We start from the raw sequence: 26506 nt of genomic DNA, 5'->3' as shown, positions 1-26506 counted from the left end.
CTTGGTCTCCTTCTCCATGAAGTGATGATGATAACCCTGCTTTTGGGGATTTTTTTATTTTTTATTTATTTTTTTGGGGGGGATTTCTTCTTAAGATGAAATGAAACTGAGACAGTAGCTAGCGTAGAGTCTGACACACACAATGTGCTCAATAATTTATGTCATAGCTGTTATCTAGTAAAGACAACGACGCCACCATATCTAGAAATTCATCCCAACATCCCGACAGCTGGAGGCGGGCAGACAGCCTGCGACCGGAGGCCGCTGCTGCCACTGGCCGTGCTCCTGTCTCATCGTTTTACGGCTCAGTGAGTTACCGTTTAGAAGATGGAACTTCACAGTGAGCGCACGCTGAAAAATAAGTAACCCCAGACAGCTTTGGGCACAAACAGCTGAGATGAACGTGGGGCGCTGAGCCGGCCGGCGGCTGCGTGGCTTCCGCGTTCCGCCTGAGCGAAGCGGCGCTGTCCCACACCTTGCTGCGAACCCCCCCGCGCCGTATGCACGTCAACACACAGGCGCGGTGAGCTTCCAAGTCTGACGTTTCCCTCCCTTTCTGCAAAGCCGACAGCAAGCAGGGCTCTGAGGGACCTTGGCGAGGCCGGTGACAGGAGCTGGCAGCAGCCCCAAGCATGCCGGTGACACTCGCAGTACGGGGGCCACGCAGGTCAGCCGCGTAACGCAGGCAGGCGCTGGACATGCACGCAGGATCGAGGTCGGCGAACCTTGTCCAGCCCTCTGGGAGCAGCTGCCGTGACAGCATCCTGCCCGACGTGTCAGAACCGGCTCGTTGGCTGGGAGCTTCTTCCATATGAGGCTCGCCGCTCGGTGCCAGCTCCCGCTGCGCCTCGCTGAGTGTCAGCGGGTGACAAGAGCCGTCCGCGACGCTGCCCGCACAACCTCCCTTTCTCCTCGCGCACGGCCGCTGGCTGTGAGGCGCTGATGACAAGGTGCCATTGCACAAGGGAGCCAAGGGCGTCCCAGACAGCATGTGGCAGGTGTTGGAGGGGTAGGGCATGAAGCAGCCCGGCTCCGACCAAGCTCCCTTGTCTGGGGGTGCGGAGGCCACGGGGCCGAGAGAGCCAGACCGGGGACGGGGGTGCAGGCGCTGGCTCGGCCCTTGATGGGCGGTGCTCCTGAGCAAGTCCCCGCAGCTCCTGGGGTTTATCTTCCTTAACGCCACGGCTGAGCTCCCTGTTGGCTTTTCCGAGAGGAGCTGGGCAGATCTCACAGACACAGCGCTGGCTGCAGGAGCCAGAGCTAAGGGCGTCTTCCCACTGGGTTCCCCCAGTAGGGACCTAGAGATGGGGCAGAGCCCTGGCTCCCTTCCAGGCGACATGGAGGCCAGGAGGGGGCGGGGCTTCTGGAATGCTCAGCCGTCAGTCTAAGGGCCGTGGAGACAGGTGGAACTTGGAGCGCAGACTCCTCCAATGTGAGGAGGCGTTAGGAGAACAGGAAGCTATGGCCAGCAGTGTCCTCCCGTCTCCCGCTCAGGGCCAGCCCAGCACAGGGCTCCCGTCCCAGCGGGCTGGGCCTCCAGAAACCCCGGACGCAGACGTGGTGTCTAAGGACACGGGGCCCAGCAGAGCCGAGGGACAGACGGCAGCTCACTCTACTCCTGCCGACGGGCACAGCTGGCCAGCGCGAGACGGAAGGAGCCTGCATCCCACCCCTGCTCTCTCTCACTGCAGGAGTTTTTCAGTTGAGAATGTTTTCCTTCGATTCCATGATTTGTTTATTTTATTTTATTTTATTTTTGACAGGCAGAGTTAGTGAGAGAGAGAAAGGTCTTCCTTCCGTTGGTTCACTCCCCAAATGGCTGCTATGGCCGGTGCGCTGCACCGATCCGAAGCCAGGAGCCAGGTGCTTCTCCTGGTCTCCCATGGGGTGCAGGGCCCAAGCACTTGGGCCATCCTCCACTGCACTCCCAGGCCACAGCAGAGAGCTGGACTGGAAGAGGAGCAGCCGGGACAGACTCCAGTGCCCCGACCAGGACTAGAACCCGGGGTGCTGGCGCCGCAGGCGGAGGATTAGCCTAGTGAGCCGCGGCGCTGGCCTGATTCCATGGTTTTAACGTATGGTTCGTATAACAACAGTTGACTGACCTGGGAATTACTGTTCAGAGATGACAGAGGCACAGTAAATAATTCAATAACTTCTCTGTGATGCATATTAATTTCTATTTATCAACCTGTCACATATGGCCCCCTTTTAATCTGTTTGACGTGTAATAGGTAATATTGTTTCCTTCTTTTCCTCGGCTTAAAAAACAAAATAATTAAAATCCATCTTTATGTTAAGCCCAAGGTGGGCACTGGTCCAGCAGTTCAGGCTTTCTGAATCTCAACTCAAGCCCTGCACGGGCCCAGTGTCCCCACCGGAGATTAGACGCCATCACCCAACAAACCACGCGGAAGCGATACAGGCAGGCAGGGTTAAAGACCACGCCCCTGTGTGACCACGCCCACCTGCCAATCAGTCTCCGTGACCACGCCCCTTTACAGGAAAGGTGGCAAATGGGGGCCCCTCCCTTGCTGCCCAGTGCCTGGGGCGCTCGGCATTTCTGCCTCCTCTCGGCCTCTGCGTTCCCGCCCCAGCCGAGCCGCCTGTGGCTGCTCCCAATCCTACGCTTTGCTCCCGGGCTCCGGCCTGCTCTCCACCCGCTGTGGACCCAGCCTGTGTGTCTGGACTCCTTCTCCCCTAAAGGCAGCCCTCTCTCCTGTGCGCTTCCCTCATGAACAGACGTTAAAACAACGTACCATGTCGCCTGGGTGATTTTAAGCTGATATTCAGAACTATTCTCTGACAGACAGCAAGAACCCAAGATCATTAATATTGAAACCTATTAATAAGGCTAGCCAGTATCAAAAGCACTCTTATCAGTTCACTGTGACCCACGCTGGTCCCCTTTTATAGCTGTTTTATACCATTTGTTTCTTTTCTCTTTATACCTCTTATACTGTATATTTAACACTGAAATGTGCGCATTCATGGTACTATTCGGAACCTTTTCCAGGTATTTGAGTGGCTGCGCTTTTCGTTGTCTTGTTAATATCACCTGATACTGGTGAACTTGGTTTATTTCAAAATATTTACTTATTTCTAAATTTTTAAAGATTGTATTTATTTATTTGGGAGGCAGAGTTATAGACAGAGAGAGGGAGAGACAGAGAGAGAGGTCTTCCACCCACTGGTTCACTCCCCAAATGACCACACTGGCCAGAGCTGGGCTGATCCGAAGCCAGGAGCAGGTGCTTCTTCCTGGTCTCCCATGTGGGTGCAGGGCCCAAGCACCTGGGCCATCCTCCACTGCCTTCCCAGGACATAGCAGAGAGCTGGATCAGAAGTGGAGCAGCCGGGATGTGAACTGGCGTCCATAGGGGATGCCGGTGCCACAGGTGGAGGCATTACCCGCTACACCACAGCACCGGCCCCTGTTTCCAAGTATTAATAACATAGACAGCACTGCATGAGTGTCTCAGGCAGAAGTCTTCGCGTCAGCCCGCGTCCGTTGGTTGACCCCAAGAGCAGGGTGGGGGGCATTTGCCCAGCTCCTCAGCTGTGCGCTGCCCTCCCTTCCCTCGTGCTGAGCCACCCTGGAGCTCCCCAGCTGCGCTGAGCGGCTGCACCCCTGCGTGCAACCCCCACCCCGGACCCCTGACTCCTGGCAGGTCCATTGCTCCGGTGTCCTTGCTAATGAGTGAGGCTGGAAGGGTGGCAGCTCATCAGCCCTGAGGTCCTTCTCCCTCCATTGTCTTTGCTCCTGCCCCGCTTACTCCTCCAGAGATTCATGCCTGTTCCATTAGGACGCCACCCTTTGTCCGCTTGAAGCATCCATCACCCCTGGCTGGTCTGCCTGTCAATTTTGAGAGAAATTAGAACTGGGATTGAGGAACCCACTGAAACTCGCCTTTGTTAACTCTCCCACTCCCACGGAGCTTCTCAATTTCTGTGTCTAGGCGTGATCACTATTTCCACGTTCTCTTAGCATGTGCATGATTTTCCTTAGACAAGCGCAGTTCTTCCTAATGAGGTCACATTACGGACAGCTGAGGGCTAGCAGGACTCACCATTTCTATTTTGTTTTGTTCCTTCGCTTGGAAATCCTACAGCTGCAATTGACTGTCCGTGGCAGCAAGGTTCTCTCCCCAGACAGTTTCGCAAAGACACGATCGGAAACATCAGTAAGGAGGAACAAGGCTTCTTCCCTCACTTCATTGTTCAGATAGAGAAATGCCAACTGCTATTCGGGCAGAAGACACGCCTTGGTTATAGTCAAATGTATTTGGTTAAAAAAAAAAAAACACATTTCTTTTGTCTGAATTAAAGCTCTGAATTATTAAAATCTGTTGTTTGCCAGGTAACCATGCACAGGGCTTGGCATCAAAATGATAAATTTTCGTCCAAAGGGTTTCTTTCAGTTGTTAACTCAGCACCGAGGACCATCATAATTCTACAATGCAAAAGAAAATGCCAGGCAGACTCCCCGGACAATAGACGATTTATCACCGCTTGCCCAAGTACAGCAAGTACATAATTTTTTGATCCAGCTGACACATTCAATTACCTCCTGAAAGTTTCTATCACAGGACTCCTCTCAGCCATTTATTGGTACAAAAATGTACTCCACAATTACAGACAGTTCACGTGCCTCGGCCAAAAGCCCGCTAATCCCTTCCTCGGCGTCCCGTCCCCGGACTGGAACAGAAAAGAAATGCTTGGCAGTGGCGCCTCGCACGGTGGCCACGCGGGGCCGTCGAGGGCTGTGGCTGAAGACGAGGGGGGCAGGGCAGCTGGGCTGGGTTTGCGGGGAGGATAACGGCGGCGTATCTCAGACGCGCAGACTGGGGCCTGGAAGGGACTTGGGGAATATCAGTTCAGCGCATCTCCCTGCTTTGACCTAGAACCAATAAAACTTTCCAAATCGGTGTGCATATCTAAAAACAGAACAGAATTGTGGGAAAATCGCCAGCGAGGCTCGGAGCCGATTCTGCTGTTCCTGGTAGCACTGTCTTGGATGCTGTCGTGTTTAACCCTAACCATCCCGGATCAGCTGCGGAATACCTGGGGCTATGCCCACCTCCCCGGCTGCATCCTCTTGATGTCAGTGGAATGCACGCTCCTTGCCAGCCACGAATGTCATCATCGCTCTCCCTCCATCACCCCTCCCCACTAAGAGACGCGGAGGAACGAGCTGCCCCCCGACCCCGGGATCTTTACTGACATCACCAGCCTCCAGCGGGGGACCCTTCCCTGCCTGCCCCACATAGGGTTTCATGTCGTTGCTTCAGCACACACCTTGCGGGTTACGTGTGACTGTACCGGCAGGTGGACGTCAGATGCTCAAATGCGGGAAGATGTGTCTTTGTTTGACGCTTGTGTGGTCGTGATCACTGCCCTCCGGGGTGGCTCATGGTCCTCCCCTTGCCTCCCTCAGCCTTCAAAATGAGGGGCAGGCAGCAGGAAGGTTGCATTTCCGGATCACACCTGACAAATAGCTTCTTCTACCCTTCGTAGCTCAGACCCAGCTCCGCCCTACGTACGTGCTCCACTTTTACCATCAGAGGAGGAAATACTTAGACGGGCACCAGGTTTTATGTGGAGCAGTCCATTGACGTGGCCCGTCCCATGGGAGTAAGGGCCAGGGAAACACATTCCGTGGGTTGCTTCCACCGTCCCTCAGCTGTTCCATGGCTGAACTGAACTTGGCATTTGATCCCGGACTCCCATCAAGTTAAATAGCAATGGACTGCATTGAGTAGATGCCTTTCCGCTTAACGTAAAACGCACGACGCCGCGTGGTGTAAAGCAAACATCCTTTCCATATGGAAAATACGTAGTGAAGCAGGAGGAAGTGAGCGAGCAGCCCCCTGCCCAGGTCAGGAAACCGAAGCTGAGCCGTGCAGGGAGGCCCGGCACCGCGACCGGGGTCGTCACCCCAGCAAGGGAGGGGGCTGCCTTGCCCACTCATCCGGTTTCTGATTTGGGTTTTCCTGAGCTGATGCAACGGGTTTGCAGCCACTGAAGTCACCACCTCGGAAGCCACACATCAAAGTCAAGCACGGCTGAGGGAAGCTTAGCATTCCCTGGGCGAATGACGAAGACAGTCCCCCACACGGACTTGGCAATCAAACGGAATCAGCGGAAGGAGCCGATGAGCACTGTTTTACCTACCACTCGTTATCATAACAGACAAGGCTACAGTGTAATGTTGGAGATGACTCTCTCCCTGTCCCAGACGGTGGAGTTCACCCCACCGCAGGGGTGTGGGGCTGCCATGTGACCAGCATCGTGCAAACAGCAGCCTGGAATGTGCATGTGTCTTCGGGGTTGCCTACTGCCCTGAAAAGCAGGCCCAGGTGGCTCTTGGCCCTGGAGTAGGGGCCTGGAGCCAATCTCATCCAACCCACCAGCTGGAGCAGAGGTGTCCGCTCAGACTCACCGCGACAAGCATTCTGCAGACTTGTAACCCAGAGCCTACAGGAGACTGTGGCCGGCCGGTGAGTTCCAGGGTGGCCCGTGTCGCCGCGTCACTGTGGTAGCAGTGGACAGCAGGTGTAGCTCACCTGGAGTGTGGGCTATGCGGCAGACTCTGCGGTCAGCACGTTGACCACGGCCCTTTAACCTGATCCTGATAACATCCGGCAGGTGAGGGGTCTGGCACTGCATTTAAGACGAGGTGGCAGAGCTGGGGGCGGGGGGTGAGGACCTTACGCAAGAAGATACAATAACAAATGCAGGGGCCATGATTTAAATCAATGTCTTTCTGACTTCAACATCTTTGTCTGTCTTAACTCCGTGTGTTTTTACTCAAAATAGGATAAATTGAAGCTATGCTTGGTTCGTATTAGGGTGGGCACGGGACCAAACAGCCACCACTCAGCTTTGTCTTCCAGCCCCAGCTGTGATCACAGTGAATTGTTCACGGTCCCATTGCAGTTTTTCCCAAGAGCTGGGATGGTTCTGCTCCTCCTGGCCTTGGAGGAGCCGGTGATAGAGAGTTCTCCTGGGGAGACAGGCTGCATAGCGGTTTCTCTGATGACTTCTGCTGCAAACTACGAGGAAGCCGTAGATGCGTGTGCTGGCCCTGAAAAAACCGGGTGATGCCTCGCTTTGCACTTCAGCGCCATCTCTTGAACTCCCTGGAGCCGTGGAGATGATTGCTGTTGGAAGCGTTCCCAGCTTTGAGTGCTGAACGAGATAATGTGATCTCACGCAAGGTCCATTGTTTCAGACGTAGGTCCTCGGGGTCCTGGTGTCTGTTAGTGGTTACGTGACAGCCCCAGAACCACCCTCGTGTCCCCAGGGTGAATTTCTGAAAACCCTGGCCTCTGCGCGAGCTCTGGCCACAGCCTCTGATCCTGATCCTCTCTACGCTCTCTTCCAGAGTCCCAGCCAGCATCCAGAATTGGCCCCTTCGCCTCCCGAGCGCCAGGGAGTGGGTTTTCTTGGCGGGGGTGGGAGTTTCTTCAGTGGCGAGGAGGTGGCGGCTTCTCCCGTGGGGGCCAATCCTCCGGCAGAAGGGAAGGAGGTGGGCATTGTGTGCTGGGTGCCGTCGCTCACCAGGATGGACTGTCCTAAAGGGAGGGCACTGTCAGTGCTGAGTCTGTGACCGGGACCTGCGGGGCCCAGGAAGCAGGTGAGGAGCTCCGGAAGAAATGCCAGCGTCACCAGCAGGTGCCCAGAGACGCACGAGCACTTGGCCACCAGTGCCCTGGTCCTCACGTCTCTGACGCTGTGTGAGGCTGGACCTTGGCCCTCCACGGTGGGGCTGGAGTCAGAGATGCCAGGGAGGGAGGGTACTGGCATAATGTCTGACACTTTGATTCATTAGTGCACGTGACAAATACTTAATACGGGCCCACTAGGTGGAAGACATCATTCCAGGAATACAGCAGCGGGCGAAGGAAACACGGAGTGCAGTGGGTATCGCTTTCTGGTGGAGATGAGACGGAGAACCACAGACAGTCTCAGGGCACAACGCAAGTTACTGCAGCGGAGGCGTGCAAAGCAGGCTAAAGCACAGTTGGGTTAATAGACGTAGGGTGGCCGGATAAAGTCTCTCTTAGGTAGAGGCGTGTGAACGAACCCTTTGCAAAATGAAGGCAGAAACCACGTGGCAATCTCAGCAAGAAGGGCTCTGGGAATATGTCAGCCTGGGTCGTTGTGGCCCCTAAGTGTGGTGAGGCTAGTGCGTGCGCCTGGAGAGAGTGAGGCCCAGGCAGACAGGAGCCAGGCCACACGGGGCCTCGCGGGACAGGATTAGAATTTGGCGTTTGGGTTCTTATCCCAGGCAAGACTTCCAGATGCCACTAAAATGCCTTGAGCAGAGGGAACCGCACGATCCGACTCCAGTTTTGAAAAAGTCCTCAGGGCCGGCACCGCGGCTCACTAGGCAAATCCTCTGCCTGCAGTGCCGGCACCCCGGGTTCTAGTCCTGGTCAGGGCGCCGGATTCTGTCCCGGTTGCCCCTCTTCCAGGCCAGCTCTCTGCTGTAGCCTGGGAGTGCAGTGGAGGATGGCCCAAGTGCTGGGCCCTGCACCCCATGGGAGACCAGGAGGAGGCACCTGGCTCCTGGCTTCAGATCAGCGCGGTGCGCTGGCCGCAGTGACCATTGGAGGGTGAACCAACAGCAAAAAGGAAGACCTTTCTCTCTGTCTCTCTCTCTCACTGTCCACTCTGCCTGTCAAAAAAAATAAAAAAAGAAAGAAAGAAAGAAAGAAAAAAGAAAAAGTCCTCGGCCACTATGTCAAGCAGCCGTGACATCGTAAGACCATGAGTGGGGGGACCCTCCAAGACATGGGAGCTCAGCACAGGCCCCCGGTGCAGTGGCGGGGGGAGGGGTGCAGGGGATGGGGAGTGCGTTAGAACCAGCAGAATTGGACAGACTGGAATTGAAACCTGTGAGAACAGCATTCAAAGATGCGCGGTGGTGCCATGACAGCGGCTGCGTGGTGGTGCCGTGACAGCGGCTGCGTGGTGGTGCCATCCCAGCCCCGGTGCTTCCTGATGCCAGCCACAGCACGTCACCGCCAAGAACGGCGGAGTCTGTGTTCAGCTGATAAGAGCCTGACTGTCTCGGGGGACGGCTGTCTCATGACGCGGGGCACGGCGCGCGCTGACACAGGGTGGCCAGCCAGAGGAGCTGAGCGAACTTGTCCACCAGCTTCATGGAGCGTCAAGGTCAACGCCTCCTTCCCTCAGCCTCAGCCACAGGCCGCTCGTTCTTGTTCCCTGGGAAATCTCCCCTGGACACGGACAGCGGAGTCTCCCTCCTTCCTTCTCTCCCTCCCTCCCCATCCCCCTTTCTCTCTTTTATAAAGATTTTATTTATTTATTTTCATTAAAGATTTTGTCTACTTGGAAAGTGGGGAGGCCTACAGAGAGAGACGGAGACGGAGATCTTCCATCCACTGGTTCATTTCCCAAATGCTCCCAACACCCAGGGCTCAATCCCAGTGTCCCCTGTGGGTGGCAGGGCCCAGTACTTGACCCATCACCTGCCGCCTCCCAGGTGCACAGTAGCCAGAGCTGGAGGGGAGTGGGGAGCTGGGGCTCCAGCCGGGGTTCCCATGGGGTGGGGGCGTCCCATGCGCCTGCGCCTCTTTCCTGCCTTCTCTTTCCCACCCCTCTCTTCTTCATTTCTTGATATTCAGGCCCAACGTGGACAAAGAGAGGAAAAGGCCAACATGGAGCGCTGAACTGCTCACACGTGCTGAGCCCACCTCCCTCTGCTCTCTGATAGCATCGCTTCAGAACGTGGAGCATTACCATGGCAACGCCCCCTCCCCCGCCCCCCAGGGGTCAGCTGCAGAGTGGCCTCCCGCTGCCCTGGGGCGCTCTCGGTCCTCACCCACTCGCAGCAGTCATGGTCAGTCCGAGCCCTGCGCAAGCACAAGCCAGCTGGGCCAGCGTCCCCGGCAGGGGCCCTCGGGAGGCTGCGGGGCCCCTGCCCTCCCTGCCCCCACTGCCCCGACTCGGCATTATGGCCAGGCAGAGGAAGTTGAAGATGAAGGCCATGACGGAGGCTCTGCCTTCCTCGAGCCTGGAACAGGCCTTGCTCAGGGACAGATTAGCCTCCTCTCATCCAGCGGAGAAGCGGCCTCCTTTGCCTGCCCTGCAATCATCCGTCATCCAGAGACGGCTGCGAGTGGACAAGGGAGGCAGGGTGGGCACAGTGGGAAGGAAGCAGCGGAACCACTGGAGGCCGCGCCCGCCGACTGACCCGTGGCTGAGCTAGGCCGCTGGGGTTCACCGGAGACAACGCTTTCCTCACGACAAGTCCGCCTCGTGCTCTTAAACATCACCACCAAGCGAGGCTCAGGAGCCCACAGGCCATCTATCAACCCGCTAGCCTGTCCCATGGCCAACACTCCCTGCCAGTTTGCCTGTCCCTCCTCCCCAACCACCTGCTGGCCTCCATCAACCGTCTGTCTCCCCATCTAGTCGCCGGCTCCCACCGGGAGGGCAGTACCGCTTCCTACCCAGCCCGGCTGATCTGTGCTGTGGGTGGTCCCAGGGGACCTGGCGCTCCAGGCTGGTCCTCTGCTGAAAACCTCTCCGGACCGTCCCTTAGTCCCCAGGCCAAAATCCCCAGGCCCCTCAGCTCCCAGGCACTGCCCGATGCAGATCGGATTTCCACGTCTGGAGCCCAGCTACTGCCTGGTCCGGAGCCTTCGCTGCCACCTGCAGAGGTGCCAGGCCACGGCTGCCGAATTCCTCCAGGCTGAAACTTAGTCTGTTTCTTCACAAAGCCACCCTGCACTTTAGCACGCGGCTTACTGGATTGAAACCCACTCTTCGACTGATCACACCCTGGGCTGGACGGCGCCTGGGGCATGCAGCTGCACGCGTGGAACTGACCCGAGAGAGTGCCAGGTAAACACAGACAGGAAGTCAACAGGACACACACCCAGGGCCACAGGCAGTGCAGGTCCCCGCTACCAGGACCCACCTGGTGCCTCCTTAGTGAAAGGAAATGGGAGGAAGTGCACTGAAAATTCAGTTACAAGCTTTAAAAGAATCCCGGAGCCCAAGACAATGTTGGTAATAACTGATCGTCATTCAGGGTGCCTTGGATAAACCCCGAATGAACTAGAGAGACAGCCTGGAAGATCCAGTGTAGACTGCTTACGAGACATTGAATCAAGAGAGATCTTGGGTCTCTGATTCTGATCACAAAATCTCATCCCCGGGCAGCCTTCACTCCCAGAGCAGGGAAAGTAAAGAATCGTGGTTGTCGCGAACCGCGTTCTCTGTTCACGGGCTTTCAACGTGCACAGTGTTGGGCGGCCGGGACCAAGAGCTTCCTCCCGGCGGGGCGGTGGGCGCGGGGACGCGGGGACAGGTGTGCAGCGGCCCCGGCCCAGGTGCTTGCTGGCGGTGAGAACGGGAGCTCCCCGACACCGGCACTGCCCCCACCTCATCATGCTGAGTTTCATGCGGATAAAGGCTGCCGGCGAGACAATTTACAAAACTGGGTGACATTTTCTGAATTCTAGTGTTAATTTTTAAAAAGCGCCCAGGTGGGGACATTTTCCTGTCTATTCATCCTTTCCATAACACCAGAAAAATGGATTTGGCTTAAACGTTGGAGTGGAGAAATTCAGCGACTCTGTGAGCTGAAAATCAGCATCGCTGCTTCGCGCCTGGGAGGGCCTCCGATGAACACTGTATTGAGATTTTCCTAAACGCTTATGTTCTCGCTTCTTCACACGAAATCGCTACTTTCTAGAAATGGGGGGGGGGGGTTTACAGTGACTCAGTTCACAATCCCCAGGCCAGATCCTCAAAAACTCAACTAAAGACGAGCGTGCACCAGGCAACGCGGAATGATGGTGTGGTTCATCCTTGCATGCCTCTCCCTTTGGTAAGAGAAAAGTAGTTAGCTGGGGAGACCGGCCGCTGTCGGGGCACCCTGGACTTGAGGTTTCGCATCGCAACAGACATGTGGGCGGGGCCTCGCCCTGCTCCGTGGAGAAGGCTTCTCCAGGCCGAGGAAGCCTGGCGTGATCTCACAGCCTCTCCACCTTCTCTGAAAGTGGCAATTACCCGGCAGCCCAGTCAAGAATTCCACGGCAGTTCCTTGATTGGAATTCAATTACGTTCAGTGGCATTGTGAACTCAACAGAGAGAAAACTGTGACATCGACTGCTTCTCAATGGCTCCCAGAGGTGCAGTGGGAAAAGATGGAAACACGACGCCAGCTGTAGCACACTGGCGGAAGCTTGGAAACAGCCCAGGCCACACAAAGAACACTAGGAAGTCCTACTGGGGTCATAAAACATCCCTTAAAAGGATGCGCAAAGATGTTTGGAGAGGAAATACTCAGTGTTCAGAAGTATTGGTTACCGGGCTGGCGCTGTGGAGTAACAGTGCCGGCATCCCATTTGGAAACCGGTTTGAGTTCCCGCTGCTCCACCTCTAATCCAGCTCTCTGCTGTGGCCTGGGAAAGCAATAGAAGATGGCCAAGTCCTTGGGCCCCTGCACCTGCATGGGAGACCTGGAAGAAGCTCCTGGCTCCTGGCTTCAGAACAGCTCAGCTCCGGCCCTTGCGACCATCTGGGAGTGAACCAGCGGATGCAAAACTTTCTCTTTCTCTTTCTCTCTCTCTCTCTCTCTCTCTCTCTCTCTCTCTCTCTCTTTCTCTCTGCCTCCCTGTAACTCTGCCTTTCAAATAATAGGAAATAAATTTTTTTTAAAAAGTATTGGTTATCTGAAGTTAATCTGTAATTTAAGCACAATTCCAATAAAAATCCTGGTGGGATATTTTGTACAACTTGTTATCCTGTGTCTTACCTGAAGTAGTCGGTGAGCAGAATCAGTGTAGACATTCTCGAAGACTCACTTCCGTGGCTGACAGTGCCACCCTAACTATCAGCAAAGTCAGAGGCAGAAAAATCAGCACACCTGTGTCTACACTGAAGATTCGTGTAAGATAAGGACGGCAAAGCAAACTCGAGTCCAAGACAGAAACGGTGTCCGGACGGTTACCCACGCAGCTCTGGATTCCCGTAAGACTGTGTCCTGCCCTTGCCACACGTAACTACCAGGCAGCAGGAAAACCTTAATGTAAAACTTACAAATATAGTCACAGAATACGAATGTTTACTCCCAATCTTGGGATAACTCCATGCTTTATAAGCAATGTCTGAGCCACATACACCATCCAGAAAAAGACTGATGCGTTGTTTACCTGAATGAAAGATTTCAGAAATAATAATTTATCAAGGTTTCAGGAGAGCAGGTTAATACGCCAAATCCAGTCGTCTCTAGTGACTAACAGCACACATTTGGAAATGACGTTTTATGAGCATCATTACACTACTGTCAAAAACAGCAAGTGCTTCTGAAAAATTCCACAAGACAGCAGCAGGATCTCCACACTGTCACTCAGAGAGAAAGCAAAGACGACCAGAGCCGCGGTGACCACGGGCACAGCAAGTACGTGAAGAACCAGTGTCGGGATTCAGGCGTCCACCTGTGACGTCTGCAGAGCCGCAGTGGTGAGGACCACGGGTGACCACAGCATCAGGCTGAGTGGAAGAAGCCACACAACACGCGCTCTGTGGCTGCTTTTCCATGGAGTCCTCCAGCAGCCCATCTGTGGTTACGAATGTGGTGGCCCCCGGTGAGCAGGGCTGGCAGGGTCAGGACTGAGAGAAGTCCAGGTCAGCATTTGCTGTCTTGGTAGGGAGTAGGTTGCCTGGGAGAAAAGCGTTTATCAGAATCGCACAATTATTTTGCTGTGTGTTAATTTTGTTGCAAAAGAAAAAAGGCAATTAAAATACTGGATTCTAGTTGGTGAAATGCATGTGGAGTATTTATCGGAAATGTACTGGTGTCTTACTTTGAAATATGTCAATACCATGAATCCTCCTGACGGACAGAAGCACGGAAGGACAGACGGAGATGTAGTAGAGCAGGCCTAGAAGACGCTCACTGTGGCATCCAGGGAGTGGATGGACGGCTTTCCCCAGCTGTGAGCATTTTCCTAACAAGAAGTTGGGAGGGGAGAATGAAGAGCAGAAATGGGAAAGAAACATTTCTGATGGCAGCAAAGCAAGGAAGTGAGTGCAGCCGCCAGGTGTGAGACGGACGGAATCTGAGGGCCGAAGGGCACAGCGCAGTTGACAGAGAAAGACAAATACAGTTGCCCTCGGAGCTCCGGTTACAAAATCAGTGAACCTCGGAGCCAGCCAGGCAGAACGGTGCTGTCGCGATAAGGAGCAAACAGAAGTCCAGGCTGACCCAGGCCAGCGGGGGGCCACGCAGAACGGAGCCGTCGGCAGCGCAGTCGGCAGTGCAGGCCTTGACAAGGAGCAGCCCCTGCCTCCTGGCCCGGAGCATCCTCATAAAACCGACCGTTCGGCCACCGCCGAGACCCGGCTCCACGCGTGGAAAGAAGAGCCGTTAGCAGACCTGCTGTCAGGACAGCGGAAACCTCGTGTCATTCGTGCGTGACAGCAAACACGCCAAAAGCCGCTGCGGGAGCCCCAGCCCTGCCGTCCGCCCGGGCACTGGGATCTTGGGTTCAGTGGAAACAGCGCGGCATCCGAATGGAAAATCCCGACACGAGGAACAGAGAGCAGAACCCCCTTCGACGTCGTGGGTGAGACTCGGTCTCTTTCTAATTCTCTGCCGTGACAAACGTGGGCAGAGAATAAACCACACTGTGCGCGCGGGTTTGTTTGGAGAAAACATTCCCAGAAGTGGGCTCCGGGGGCGGAAGGCCGCAGGCACCTGCGGGGCGGGACGGGCGGCAGCCAGCGTCTCTCCCGCCGCCTCCGCTCGCTGTGCGCCCGGCAGCCCACGTTCTGTCTGGTTTGCCTTTCCCTGGCTGCCTGCTCTCGCAGCGTCCGGCTGTGGGCTGAGGGGCCTCTGTGCCGCCCCTCTGTGCACCACCTGGCCCTCTCCCCGGCCGGCTCTGTCTAACGCACAGCACACCTTCCCGGCCTGTGGTTCCGGTGAGGTAGGAACCGGCCCTCCGTCTGAGGTTTTCTGGCAAAGACTCCATTTCAAGCAGGAGAATCTGATTTCTAAAGCGACACCCAGAGGCTGGGCCTGCTCACGATAGAGGCTTCTGCAACACGTGGTGCCCAGGCAGAGCACGCAAAAAGCGACGTGCACGTGTTCCTTGTGAACATGCATGCAGAGCGATCTTCCTGGTAGGTGGACTGGACCAGCAGGATTCCCGTGGGCTCAGGGACCACGTGGCTGCTGCCGCCTCCCGGTAGGTCCACAGCCCTGTGCAGCTGGAGCTCGTAAATGGTGAACCCTGTGCTTCTGCGCCTGTCGCTCACGATGCTGGGACTTGAACACGGTTTGTCGCCCCTGATTGCCACAGTGTGGGGTTGCGCGGAGGGGTCTGCTGGAGGTGACTGGAGGGGCTGACGCCTGTCTCCCGGGGCTGCCCCTCGTGCTTGGTCTCTACATGCCGCCCGTCTTCCCTGGGTTAGGAGGCAGCACCGGGCCCTCACCGCAGGTGCTCGCTCCTGATGGTGGCCCTCCGGCCTCCAGACCCCGTGCTAAATAAGCGCCTTTACAAACGACGCGGCCTCACACAGCCGGATACAGCCATGGAACCCGACGGAGGCCTGTGCTAGGTCAGCGGATCTCACCCAAATCTCCGCGTACATTGTGTTCTCTGAAGATGCGGCTTCCCTCGTTTTCCTGGCATACGGACCGGAAGGCAGTCCTGGGGGCAGGGACGGGGGGCGACAACTTGGTGGCCACTTGGACGACCTCACACGAGCTCCAGCCACCCAGAGACCACCGTAGGGCATTCGGCGGCTCTGTTTTCTCAAAGCTGGGTGAAGCTGGTGCTGAGCACGGGAGGGAGGGTCTGTCTGTCTAGCACACGTGCTGAGCCGGAAAGTTTGCAAACGTCGTGAAAAAGGACTGGAGAGAAAGCACCATTGCAAACGACCCCGCTTTCATGGCAGGAAATAAGTGGATTCAACCCCAAGTTAAAATTCTGGTTTCAATTTGTTTGCTTCATGCGCTTGTCACATTGGGCGGGCTTCTAGGGACGGCTGCTGGTTTTGCAGGCCCCAGCCCCTGCGGCTGTGCGTGCGATGATCTGCTTGGCTTTTTCACTTGCTCGTGACGCTGATTGAGCATGGGGGTTGTGTTGCTGGAAACTTCCGGGTCCTCCCCGATTTCTGATTCCTTGATCTCGCAACCCCCGTGGGAGTGGCCAGATTCCCCAGACCACGGTGGCTCTCACAGCTCTTCAGTGGTTTCCTCAACACTTGCTTTTCTATGTATTTTAAAAACAAATGCCAGTTCTCGAAGTTTCACTCCTCAATGTCCTGCCAGTGACCTCAGCCTTGGATGCCCCGCAGTGGTCAGTTGATTCCTGTGAGTACTGCTGGCCCCAAGGTCCCCACAGGCGGCCCGGCCACGGCTGAGTCAGCCGCTGTTTGCCAGGGGTCCCTCGGGCGTTACTCCTCACTTTACCATCAAGGTCTGTTTCCCCTAAACAGCTCTCAACTGGACTATGCCGTTTGTCCCCAGCGTGCCGGTCTTTCTCTTTGACGGAGGCTTTGCCGTAGCCCTGCCAGTCGCCATTACTGTTGCATTTGGGTCGATTCCTGCTGCCTTAGCCGGTGAACCTCAGCTGTCCCACGCTTCCGTGCCGCTCTTCTCTGCCCGTCCTGAACCGCCCAGGCGGCTGGGAAATTTTCCTCCGTCCACCTGTTTTCTCCTGGTTGAAAGTTGCTTCTCTTTTTCTGCCCTTGTCAATGTTTGCTGCAAACTTCCCCCGCCTCCCACGATAGTGTATTAAACACGCCCTCCCAGTCCTGGGAGTCCCCGCTACCCTTCCTCGGCTTCTGTGCCTGGAGGTCGTGGCCTCCTGGCGAGGTTTTGGTGCCCGGGACAAAGCAGAGCAGGTGCACGTGGCTTTGACTTTGCATCTTTTCTCCTCAAGTCGCTTCTCGTCCGTGAGCTCTTGCGGGTCTCCACTGGCAGAGGGCAGGGGTGGTCCAGGTGTCGGGAGAAGTGGAGTAGCCATCTTTCAGCCAGCAAGGGAGGCCACGTGCTGAGCGTCCACCATGGGTCACAGATAAGCCACCGGACAGGAACCCCAGCCGCCTGGACGACCCCGAGACGGAAGCAGCACCCCTCAGCCGCCGGATGTGGACGGTCGCTGTTGAGAGATTTCAGGAAGCCATTTCTGTGCCGTTTTCTCTTCCACGTTCAGGGCACGTCTGCCGTCCGGATGCTCATTCCTGCAGACAGCGTGGACCTGGCCGTCCCTGCCACTGCTCCTGTCCCACGGAGCGAGCATGAGTCTGACTGCAGGAGGCAGCGCTGTCTTCCGGGTCCCTGCAGCTGGCTGGGAGTGAGGCAAAGCTGACCTGAGCCCGGGGTGGGGCCTCGCCCTGCCCCTCTCCTCCTGCAGCACTGTCCTTCTGTGACTGACCGAGATTGGGGCCAGTCCCTGAGCAGTGTGACCCTGGAGTGGTGGCAGACAGGACACAGCCCCACGGTGGCTGGGTTTGTTCCAGCGACTGGAGGGCCAGTCCCCAGACTTGAACCCAGACCCTGCTCCTTCGGCCTTGACCGTGACTGCCTGCTGGTGGCTGCCGTGTGGCCCTGGGTGTGGAGCTGCTGGACAGGATGAACAGGTGTGATGTCATGGGGAGAAGTGGGCGGCTGGGCTGGGCCACGGCATCCAGCGGGGGAGGCACCGACTGCAGAGACGGTGGCACGGGGAGGGAGAGCGGGGCACCTCCGCTGCCGCCTCCTCCACCTGTCGCTCTGTTAACTTTGTTTATTTAACTTAAATTACGCCCAACAGCAGCCCCTCCGTGTGGGTGGTTCTTCCTCCAGGTCTGCAGCTGGCGGGCAGGTGAATCCACACACCCGCCCACCTGTGTGTCATTCCCCGTCAACGTGGTGTCACTGTCCTGTGAGTGTTTACAGCTGCTCACCACCAAGGGAAAGCAGGTCATCCATCTCTCCTGATGGGCGCACCTGTCGGCATCACCCAGCTCCCTCAGCCACACCAACGACCTTGCAGGGAATTCTCGGGGACTGCATTTCTTTTTTTTTTTTTTTTTTTTTTTAGGATTTATTTATTTATTTGAAAGGCAGAGTCACAGAGAGGCAGGGAGAGAGAGAGAGAGGGAGAGAGAGAGAGAGACAGGGGTCTTCCATCCACTGTTCACTCCCCAAATGGCCACAATGGCCGGAGCTGGGCTGATCCAAAGCCAGAAGCCAGGAGCTTCTTCCAGGTCTCCCACATGGATGCAGGGGCCCAAGGACCTGGGCCATCTGTTGTTTTTTGTTTTTTTTTTTTTTTTTTTTTGACAGGTAGAGTTATAGACAGTAAGAGAGAAAGACAGAGAGAAAGGTCTTCCTTCTGTTGGTTCACTCCCCAAATGGCCACCATGGCCAGCGCTGTGCTGATCCAAAGCCAGGAGCCAGGTGCTTCCTCCTGGTCTCACATGCAGGTGCAGGGCCCAAGCACTTGGGCCATCCTCCACTGCCCTCCAGGGCCATAGCAGAGAGCTGGACTAGAACCCGGTGCCCATATGGGATGCCGGCGCTACAGGCGGAGGATTAACCAAGTGAGCCAGGGCACCGGCCCCAACCTGGGCCATCTTCTACTGCTTTCCCAGGCCACAGGAGAGAAATGGATTGGAAGTGGAGAAGCCGGGACCCAAACCAGCGCCCACATGGGATGCCGGCACTGCAGGTGGCGGCTTTACCCAGGACACCATGGCGCCAGCCCCGGGGCTGTGTTTTGGTTACAGCTCACCCAGAAAGTGAGATGGAAAGCTGAAGCCCACGATGGTCGCAGCACCTGCCATTTTTATTTCTCCTATAGATATGGGTGAACAGGCTTTATTTTTATGTACCTCTGTATTCACTTTCTGACGTAAACCATCTCCGGATGCTCATGTGTGTGTTTTAGTGAAAAGCAGTTCTGCATTATCGGTGATGCACTGCATTTAACCTGTTGCCTGGGGTCACAGCTGCCCTGCTAACAGGAAAGAGGCAAAGATTCGCGACTCCTCTGGCACCTTGCACACAGGGCGCTTACGGATGACGCACAAGCGGCTGCTCCACTGTTTCAGGAAACAGTGACTGGAAAACAGATCTAGAAAAGCTCTCCACGGGGACAGGACTGCCTGTGCCCTCAGCTTCCCCGGAGCCCTACGCCGTGCACAGGGCGGCCCGGAACCTGAGCCCCGCCCCTCGGTCCCAGCGGGCTCCGATCCTTGTCGGGGGCTCGACTCTTAAATAAGGTGAGTGATTTTGTTCTTAGCTCTGAAATGATACTTTATACATATCTATCTAATGTATGCATTTACAGACACACGTGAAGATGGGATTTTGTATACAAGAAGTACATGAGCAAAATCCTGAAATGAACCGTGTGCTGTCCACTTGGGGCGGGTGCTGCTTGCGTCCCGGATCAGAGCGCCTGGGGGACGCGGCTGCTCCCCATGGTCCCGCTTGCTGCCAGTGCATCTCGGGGGGCCGTGGACGGTGGGTGACTGCCCTGCCTCACCCCCACCTTGCAGGGATGACCCCAGGAAGCAGGCAAAGCACCAGGGGCCCTGGCTGCCCAGGAAACAGGAATGTCGCCTGAGCTGTTCCCAGGTACAGAAAGGGTGGCGCACAGCAGGGCTGATTTACCGGCGACAAAACCGCGGGGCACGCGGGTCCCACTAGACTGACTCAGGCTGAGACCTGCGAAGAGGTGGGGGTCGTGAGCCTGCGAGGTTCAGGTCTGAACATCAGTGGGACCCGATCCACGCCTCAGTCTCGGGAAAGGGTGGGAAGCGCAGGCAACAAAATACATTGTGATACATCTGTGCTACATCCATGATGCATCCATGATGCATCCACACACATGCACACACTCATGCACACACACAAATGTGCACACATGCACACACCACAACCACACACACATACCTGCACACACACGCACACACAGGAATGCACACACATACCTGCACACACACTCATGCACACACATACATGCACACACACAAACATGTGCATACATGCACACACCACAACCACACACACACCTGCACACACTCATGCACCCACAGGGATGCACACACTCACAAATGTGTACACACACAAACATGTGCACACATGCGCAAACCACAACCGCACACACACACCTGCACACACTCTTGCACACACATGCACACACAGGAATGCACACACAAACATGTGCACACATGCGCACACCACAACCGCACACACACACCTGCACACACACTCATGCACACACATGCACACAGGAATGCACACACAAACATGTGCACACATGCGCACACCACAACCGCACACACACTCTCTACACACGTGTGAAGGTGATCTGCCTGCGTTCTTCCCGTCCCTCCAGGATCTGTGTGCCTGTGAACAGTGCAGCAGCAGCCGCGTCGGTGCCGTCAGCAGTGGAGCCCAGCCCGAAACGCTGCGGTCAGAGAACAGCGATTCCCAAGCTGCTGCCACGTCCCCGCCCGACCTATGGCTGCGGCAAAGCTCTGGGAAGCACATCCTGTCGAAGTGAAGCATCTGAAGTATTGCAAATTCAACTTTGAAAAGTCAGCGCTGAAGGGGAAGTCGCTTGTTTCTGGGAGGATTAAGCCAGCACAGATTTGGGTGGAGCCTGTGTTCCTCTAAGACCCCAGGAGACAGACATGTTCTCGGGTTGGGCGCGGAGGAAATACTCCGTGACTGTTTCCATTCGGCTGGGAGACCGCACGGAGCGAAAGGAAGCCGGAGCTGCCAGTCTGTGCACCCAGGGAACGCGAACCTCGGGATGCTGAGGCTGAAGCCGGTGGGAAAACATCCCGCGTGGAGACTGAGCCTCCGCTCCTTCCTGCTCCTCGGACGGCAGATTTCAGAGACGTGCGGCCGTTAAGGCTTCATTTTTTAACAGAAGTTGGTGGTCTGAACTGTAAGTGAGCCGCTCACGGAGCCTCACAACTCAGCTTCAGCACCACTCCAGGTCACTGCGCTGTGCCCGCGAGGCCACAGACCACGCCCAGGCCCAGCCCGGGTCACCGTCTGGCAGGTCTGCCCTTAAATCACCCGGCTCAGCCCCGAAAGCCCCGTGAGTGTCCCCGCCTCCCTCCTGCTGCACCTGTGCCACTAGGAAGCCACAGGGCCACCTCCCAGCCCACCCACCCACCCCGGCAGCAGGTGCAATGCCCTCCACTTGCCCGGCTTCCGACAAGCCTGCCCTAACCTTACTGAATTGACGTCTCTCTGCACCGAGTCTCGTGGCATCGGTTTGGGCTGAGTGTGTTTGGTTGGTTTGTTAGTTTTTAATGAACACATGGTTTTCCCTGAAAACCACTCTCACTGTTCTTCCCGTCACTTCACTGGAACAGCGTTTCGTCCGCCCTCACTCCCTCCCGTGGATGATGGCTTCATGCGGAGGAACAGGCTGACCTGGGGCACCTGGGCCAGCGAGGGGAGAGGGGAACTGTCTGGCCTTTGCTCTCCTCCTCTCTCCGGCCTGGCTTGGGAGCAGCTGTCCTGAGGCCCCGCGAGAAGTCCCCGGGCGTGAGATCCCGGGGCGGGCTCCCTGCCAGATCCCGGCCCAGGAACTTGCTCTCCGAGAGGCTCCCTGGCCAAGCCACCGACACTGAACGTCCAGTCATGGGTGAATCCCAGCGGCAAACGCCATAGTAGCAGCCCCTTGCGGCCGGAGGACTCGGGCTCTGTCCCTCGGAACGCGGTGAGAACACGGTGAGAACGCGGGAGCTGGAGCGCGTGGTGGCCTGGCTGAGGCCTGGGATCGCTGCCGCCTTGGTGTCTGGAAACACGGGGAGGCATCAGGCAGCCCAGTGCCGAGCCCCCGCCCACCCGTGTCCCCAGGGAGAAGGTGCTAGAAGACCCCATCTCACCAGGGCGCCTGGCACAGCACCTGCCTCCTCCTGGGCAGCTTCAGCTCCCTGCCCCCCCCCCTCAGAACCCCTGCTCCAGGGCCCAGGGCCACCCAGCCGCTGGCCACCACCCAGCCGATCCCACAGCCCCGTTCACTCTGTTCCTGGCGGGGGGGGGGTCCCCATGTGGCCCTGTGTGGTGTGTGCTTCCTCCGTGCCCAGGCCACGACCATCTGCCAGTCTCGTCTGGCCATCGCTGCCGAGTAAGCCCCACTAACGCCTGTACCCCCGTAACAGATCGAGCTCCCAGGACAAGTGCAATATGCGGATTCCAGGCTTCCAGAGTACGCGCAGGCCCACAACCCCACCTCACGCTGGCGTCTTCTTGTACCCAGAGAGCTCCAGGCCTTATACGGACAGCACACAGTGGTCCTGCATGCCCACACCCAGCCTGGGAGTCACGGAGTTACCCTGTCACTCTTGAGGGAAGACACACAGGTGACAGCTGGCTCTGAAGCCGGCTGAGGCAGGAAGGCTTCCCGTGGGACTTCTGTGTCACCGGAGCAGGTGTCCTTGTCCTAGCCATGGGCAGGTGGGCCCCAGAAGGCCCCGCCCTCTGAGCCTGCTCCCGTGCTGTCAGCCCCGGTTCTGCACCTCACCCCTGTACACCAAGGGCCGCCAGCGCTCCGGGAGCAAGCACCACGCCCCACTGGAGAAACGAGCCGTGGCTGGGGGTGGGGGGCATCTGGATGTCCAGGGTCGTTGCCAGGGAGGATGCCCGTGGCAGCAAGGCAGCTTCCCGATGCCCGACGATCGGCACAGGTGTTGAGCGCAGGGCCCCACGAAGACCGAGCGTCCCTGTTGGTATGAGGACGGCACATGCAAACACGCTTCATCCAGGACCCACAGCCCGGGAGGAGCAGCCACAGCTCCCCTGGGCAAGTCTATTCCTGCTCTGAAGAGTGGAAACTCTCCCTGCCCAAGGGAGGCCCACCCCCATCTCCACTGAATGTATCGCGTGCTGCGAGCCCAAGGCTGCACCCCAGAAAGGTTCTCATTGTTGACGCACACGGGCACATGCCTGGGCACAGCCTCCCCACAAGCGAGGGGCTGGCATAGGCCAGTGAGCGAGGCCCAGTGTCCACCCCCAGGGAAAGCGGCTGCAGCCCAGCGTGAGAGTGCAGCCATGGCCCAGGACAGCGCTGGCAGCACCCGGAGGGAGGGACCCCAGGACGGCGAGGCGGCAGCAGGGATGCTGGGTGCTGTCGCTGGAAGATTTCCTGAGTAGTGAGATCTTGACGCCAGCCGGTGGCTGCTCCCCGCGGGTTCTGCCCTGGGATGCGTCCGGTCCCCGGGCCCTTCCTGGCTTCCGCTGATAACGTGTGTAATAGGCTATTTCCTTCCCTGTTAAACTCTGCACACTCGGACAGCCACCCTGGCTAAATCGGGCTCGAGAGGCCACCACTGGCAAACAGGGATGAGGAATGAGGGCAACATGGAAAAGCAGAGGAGAGTGGGGGCGAAAGTGAGAACCAGCCACCTGGGTTCGCGAGCTCCAAGCCTCCACAGCCACTGCGCGTGGCTCCTCACACACTGCGTCTGGAATTCCCAGCGTGGCCCCCTCGTCCCGGACTGAGGCGTTGGAATTCCCGGGCTCTGCGAGGAGATCCGACACCGCCGTCGGTGCCGCAGAAGCAGAACCCCGTTCTGTCCCAGCGGCTGCTCGGATGCCACAGCAGCGCTGGGATAAACGGGAGCAGCCCGGGCCCCACGTCTGCGCTGAGTCGCCACAGGGAAGGCAGCCGGGCGGGGGCGGAGGCGGAGACGGGGGCCCCGGGACCACAGGCTCGGGAGGAGCAAACGCCGGTTGATGAACCTTCACGTTCTGAAAGTGCTTCCCGGCTCATGAGAGACACGCGGCGCCCGTCACGTGCATTCCCGGAGCACGCCTGCCGTGGCCGCGGAGTGCCGACCTGCACAGACGTGCGGGGAGCCCCTCGATGCGGGAGGGCCCTCCCTGCTCCCTGCTCCCTGCTCCCTGCTCCCTCTCTGCCCCGCCTCTGCTCGTTTCTTGCCTCGGCCTCGGCTCCTATGCCTCTCGCGGGAGGAAAGGACCGGTACCTGGATGCACACCCAGGCCCGGGAGCAATCTAATCACAGAGGAGCCACGATCCTGGCTGAGAATACCAGGTTCCACTTGTCTCGCGTGCACAGACGCTCCCTGGGGGAGGCAGAGAGGCAGCTCAGCTGAGAGACGGGGCCTCCTTTGGCCTCACTTTGCTGGTGAACTTGGCCTCCGTCATCACTTCTCATGATCTTCCCACTCACCGATGCACGGAGCAAATCGTCAACATTGTCCCCTCCCTGCCACTGCCCGGCCCAGCGGCCACGGGACGGAAGCCACGAGCCAGGTGCAGAGAGAGGAGCTGTCACTTCTCAGACGTGCCCTGGATCGAGTGTCCCCTGATGCCAGCCGCTGAGTTGTGGCCTGGAGGTGTGAAGAAGAAAAGGACGCGTGGGTGGGGGTGGCCAGTGCTGTGCTGTGCGCGGCGGGTAGGTTAGCAGGGCGCTGGGAGGAGGGCTGGGCCCTGTGTCACCCAACCCTCGTCGGGCGACGCCCAGCCCGGAGGTGGACCAGGAACCGAAGCTCAGAGGAGTCACCGATGCTGGAGAGACACCGCGCACGTCCATCGCACGGCGCCCAAGGAGAAGCCGCAGCTGGCATCCCCCGAGCACCACGGCCAGCACCCACCGGCTTCCAGGCACGGCTCTCAGCACGCTGGCCCTGCTCACTCCCTAACCCTCCAGGCCTGTGGATCCTCATTCCACTCACTGCAGGACACACAGCCCGTGGGGAGGGGAGGCCCCAGGACACGAGGGCAGCCGGGCTCTGTGGGCCGAGCGCGTCTCAGAAGCAGGACTGGGAGAGACGGAGGAAGACCAGAGCCCAGCGTTCCAGATGGGTCTGCTGTGGACACGCGGCGTGGTCTGAACCCTTGAGGCGAGCGGGGAGGGAAGAGGGGGCTCAGGAGAAGAGACGCCCACAGAACGGGCGAGCGAGTGAGCAGGGGAGGGGGCACTGCCTCCCACCAACTTCCAGACGCTGCCTTCTCAGCTCCAGACTGCAGGGCGAGCTCTCCCCTGCCCCAGAGGTGACAGGCCCCATGGCCTGATGGATGACCACAGGTCTGTGGGCTGGGGGGACTCCCGGAGCTGTCTTGGGGGCTCACTGACCTCCCCTGGCCGCTGGAAACGCCCCCTGGCCTCGGCACCCTGGGGCGGCAGCAGAGAGCAAGGATGGCGCCCGCAGCCGCAGCCAGCTGCCCTGCACCCAAACCCCCAGGGCTGAGCCTCTGCCCTGCCCGCAAAGCCCAGCTCCCAAGTCACATTCCTCAGGCAGGGGCATTTTAACGCCATCGACGGCCGCTCCTTCCCACCTGAGTGGGGGCGCCCAGAGCTTCCCCAGCTGTGGCACAGCAAGCCCCACGCCGCAGGGTCCTTCATTCCTGCGTGGACCTGAGCTGTCCCTCTGGATAAGAAACCGGAGTGTGGGGGCTGGGCGAGCACAGGAACGGCAGGTGTCCCAGTGTGCTCTGCGACCCTGGCACCCCAAGCCCTTCGGAGGCTTCAGGCTGCCCTCGCGCGTCTGCGTGTGTCTGGGGGTGTGGCTCCCCTTGCCGCCCCTGCTGACATCAGAGTGCTCTCCCATGGGGACTGCGCTCACCGCTCCCCAGCCCTGTGCCGCTGCGGAAGGTGGCAGGTGACAGCACCCAGGAACTGCCTGAGCCCCTGTGCTAAAGTGGAAAAGTAAGCCCAGATCCATCATAAATCCTAAAACTAAATTAATACATCGAGGTAGTTTTTTTAAAAAAAAAATAATAATTAAAGGGAAGAATTGGAAATGTAAAATGAAACTGAATGGTCTAATAAGCAGGGCACCCAGAAAGGCCACGGCCTTAACCCGGTCCCCGTGAGGCGGCCGCATCGTTACAGCCCCCATGCCACTCAGGGTACCCCCAAAGGCCGGCTCACGTTGGCCCTGACAGGCAAACGCCGCTGGGCAGAGCAGAGCTGGCACTGGGGCAGGGCCCAGAGGCCAGCGAGTGCCGCGTTGTGCAGCTCACAGGGCATCCTGCGACCTCTCGGAGTTCAGGATTTGGGGGAGAGATCGCATCACCCCGTCTCACCACCAGCGGAATGCGTGCCGTGCTGTTTTGTTCAAAATCGTTCGGCCTTGAAACACACACCTGTGCCGCCTTCGATTGGAGCTGGCAAGGAGGCTTCTTCTGGTTACTGGCTGGTGGGAGGAAAGCACTCGCCCCCCAAGAATTTTTACAGATCCTTCTTTTTAGGGGCACTATTGGAGACACACCGCTTTCAGACAGTTAACGGGATCTGTGCCGGGTTCTCTGGTGTTCTGACTTGCCTTCATTTCCTGAAGTAATCGGGAGGTCCCAGCTGGATTTTCCTCTTCTCTCAGGCCCGCCTCATCAGGGGACCGTGTCTCAAAGCCAACACATCGTGGCTGAGCTCTCTCCTTCCTAGGACGAGGGAAGCATCCCTTCCCCCAGCGGAGCCCGGGCCACGGCCGCGTCTGCCCAGAGAAGTGAAGTCTCTCAGAATCAAGCACCCA

The 26506-nt window shown here is 57.7% G+C and overlaps 1 long non-coding RNA gene across 1 annotated transcript; it reads left to right on the top strand.

Moving 5' to 3' along the window:
- Positions 1 to 13518: 13518 nt before the first annotated feature.
- LOC138844513 (uncharacterized) lies at positions 13519 to 21682 on the top strand. Its single transcript, XR_011380405.1, has 4 exons — positions 13519 to 17634; positions 18631 to 19260; positions 19540 to 19618; positions 20382 to 21682. It is a non-coding gene; the product is annotated as an uncharacterized lncRNA (long non-coding RNA).
- Positions 21683 to 26506: the final 4824 nt, after the last annotated feature.

This window comes from Oryctolagus cuniculus, chromosome 12, assembly GCF_964237555.1.
Source record: "Oryctolagus cuniculus chromosome 12, mOryCun1.1, whole genome shotgun sequence".
Classification (NCBI taxonomy): domain Eukaryota; kingdom Metazoa; phylum Chordata; class Mammalia; order Lagomorpha; family Leporidae; genus Oryctolagus; species Oryctolagus cuniculus.
This window is presented reverse-complemented; position numbering and strand designations above follow the sequence as displayed.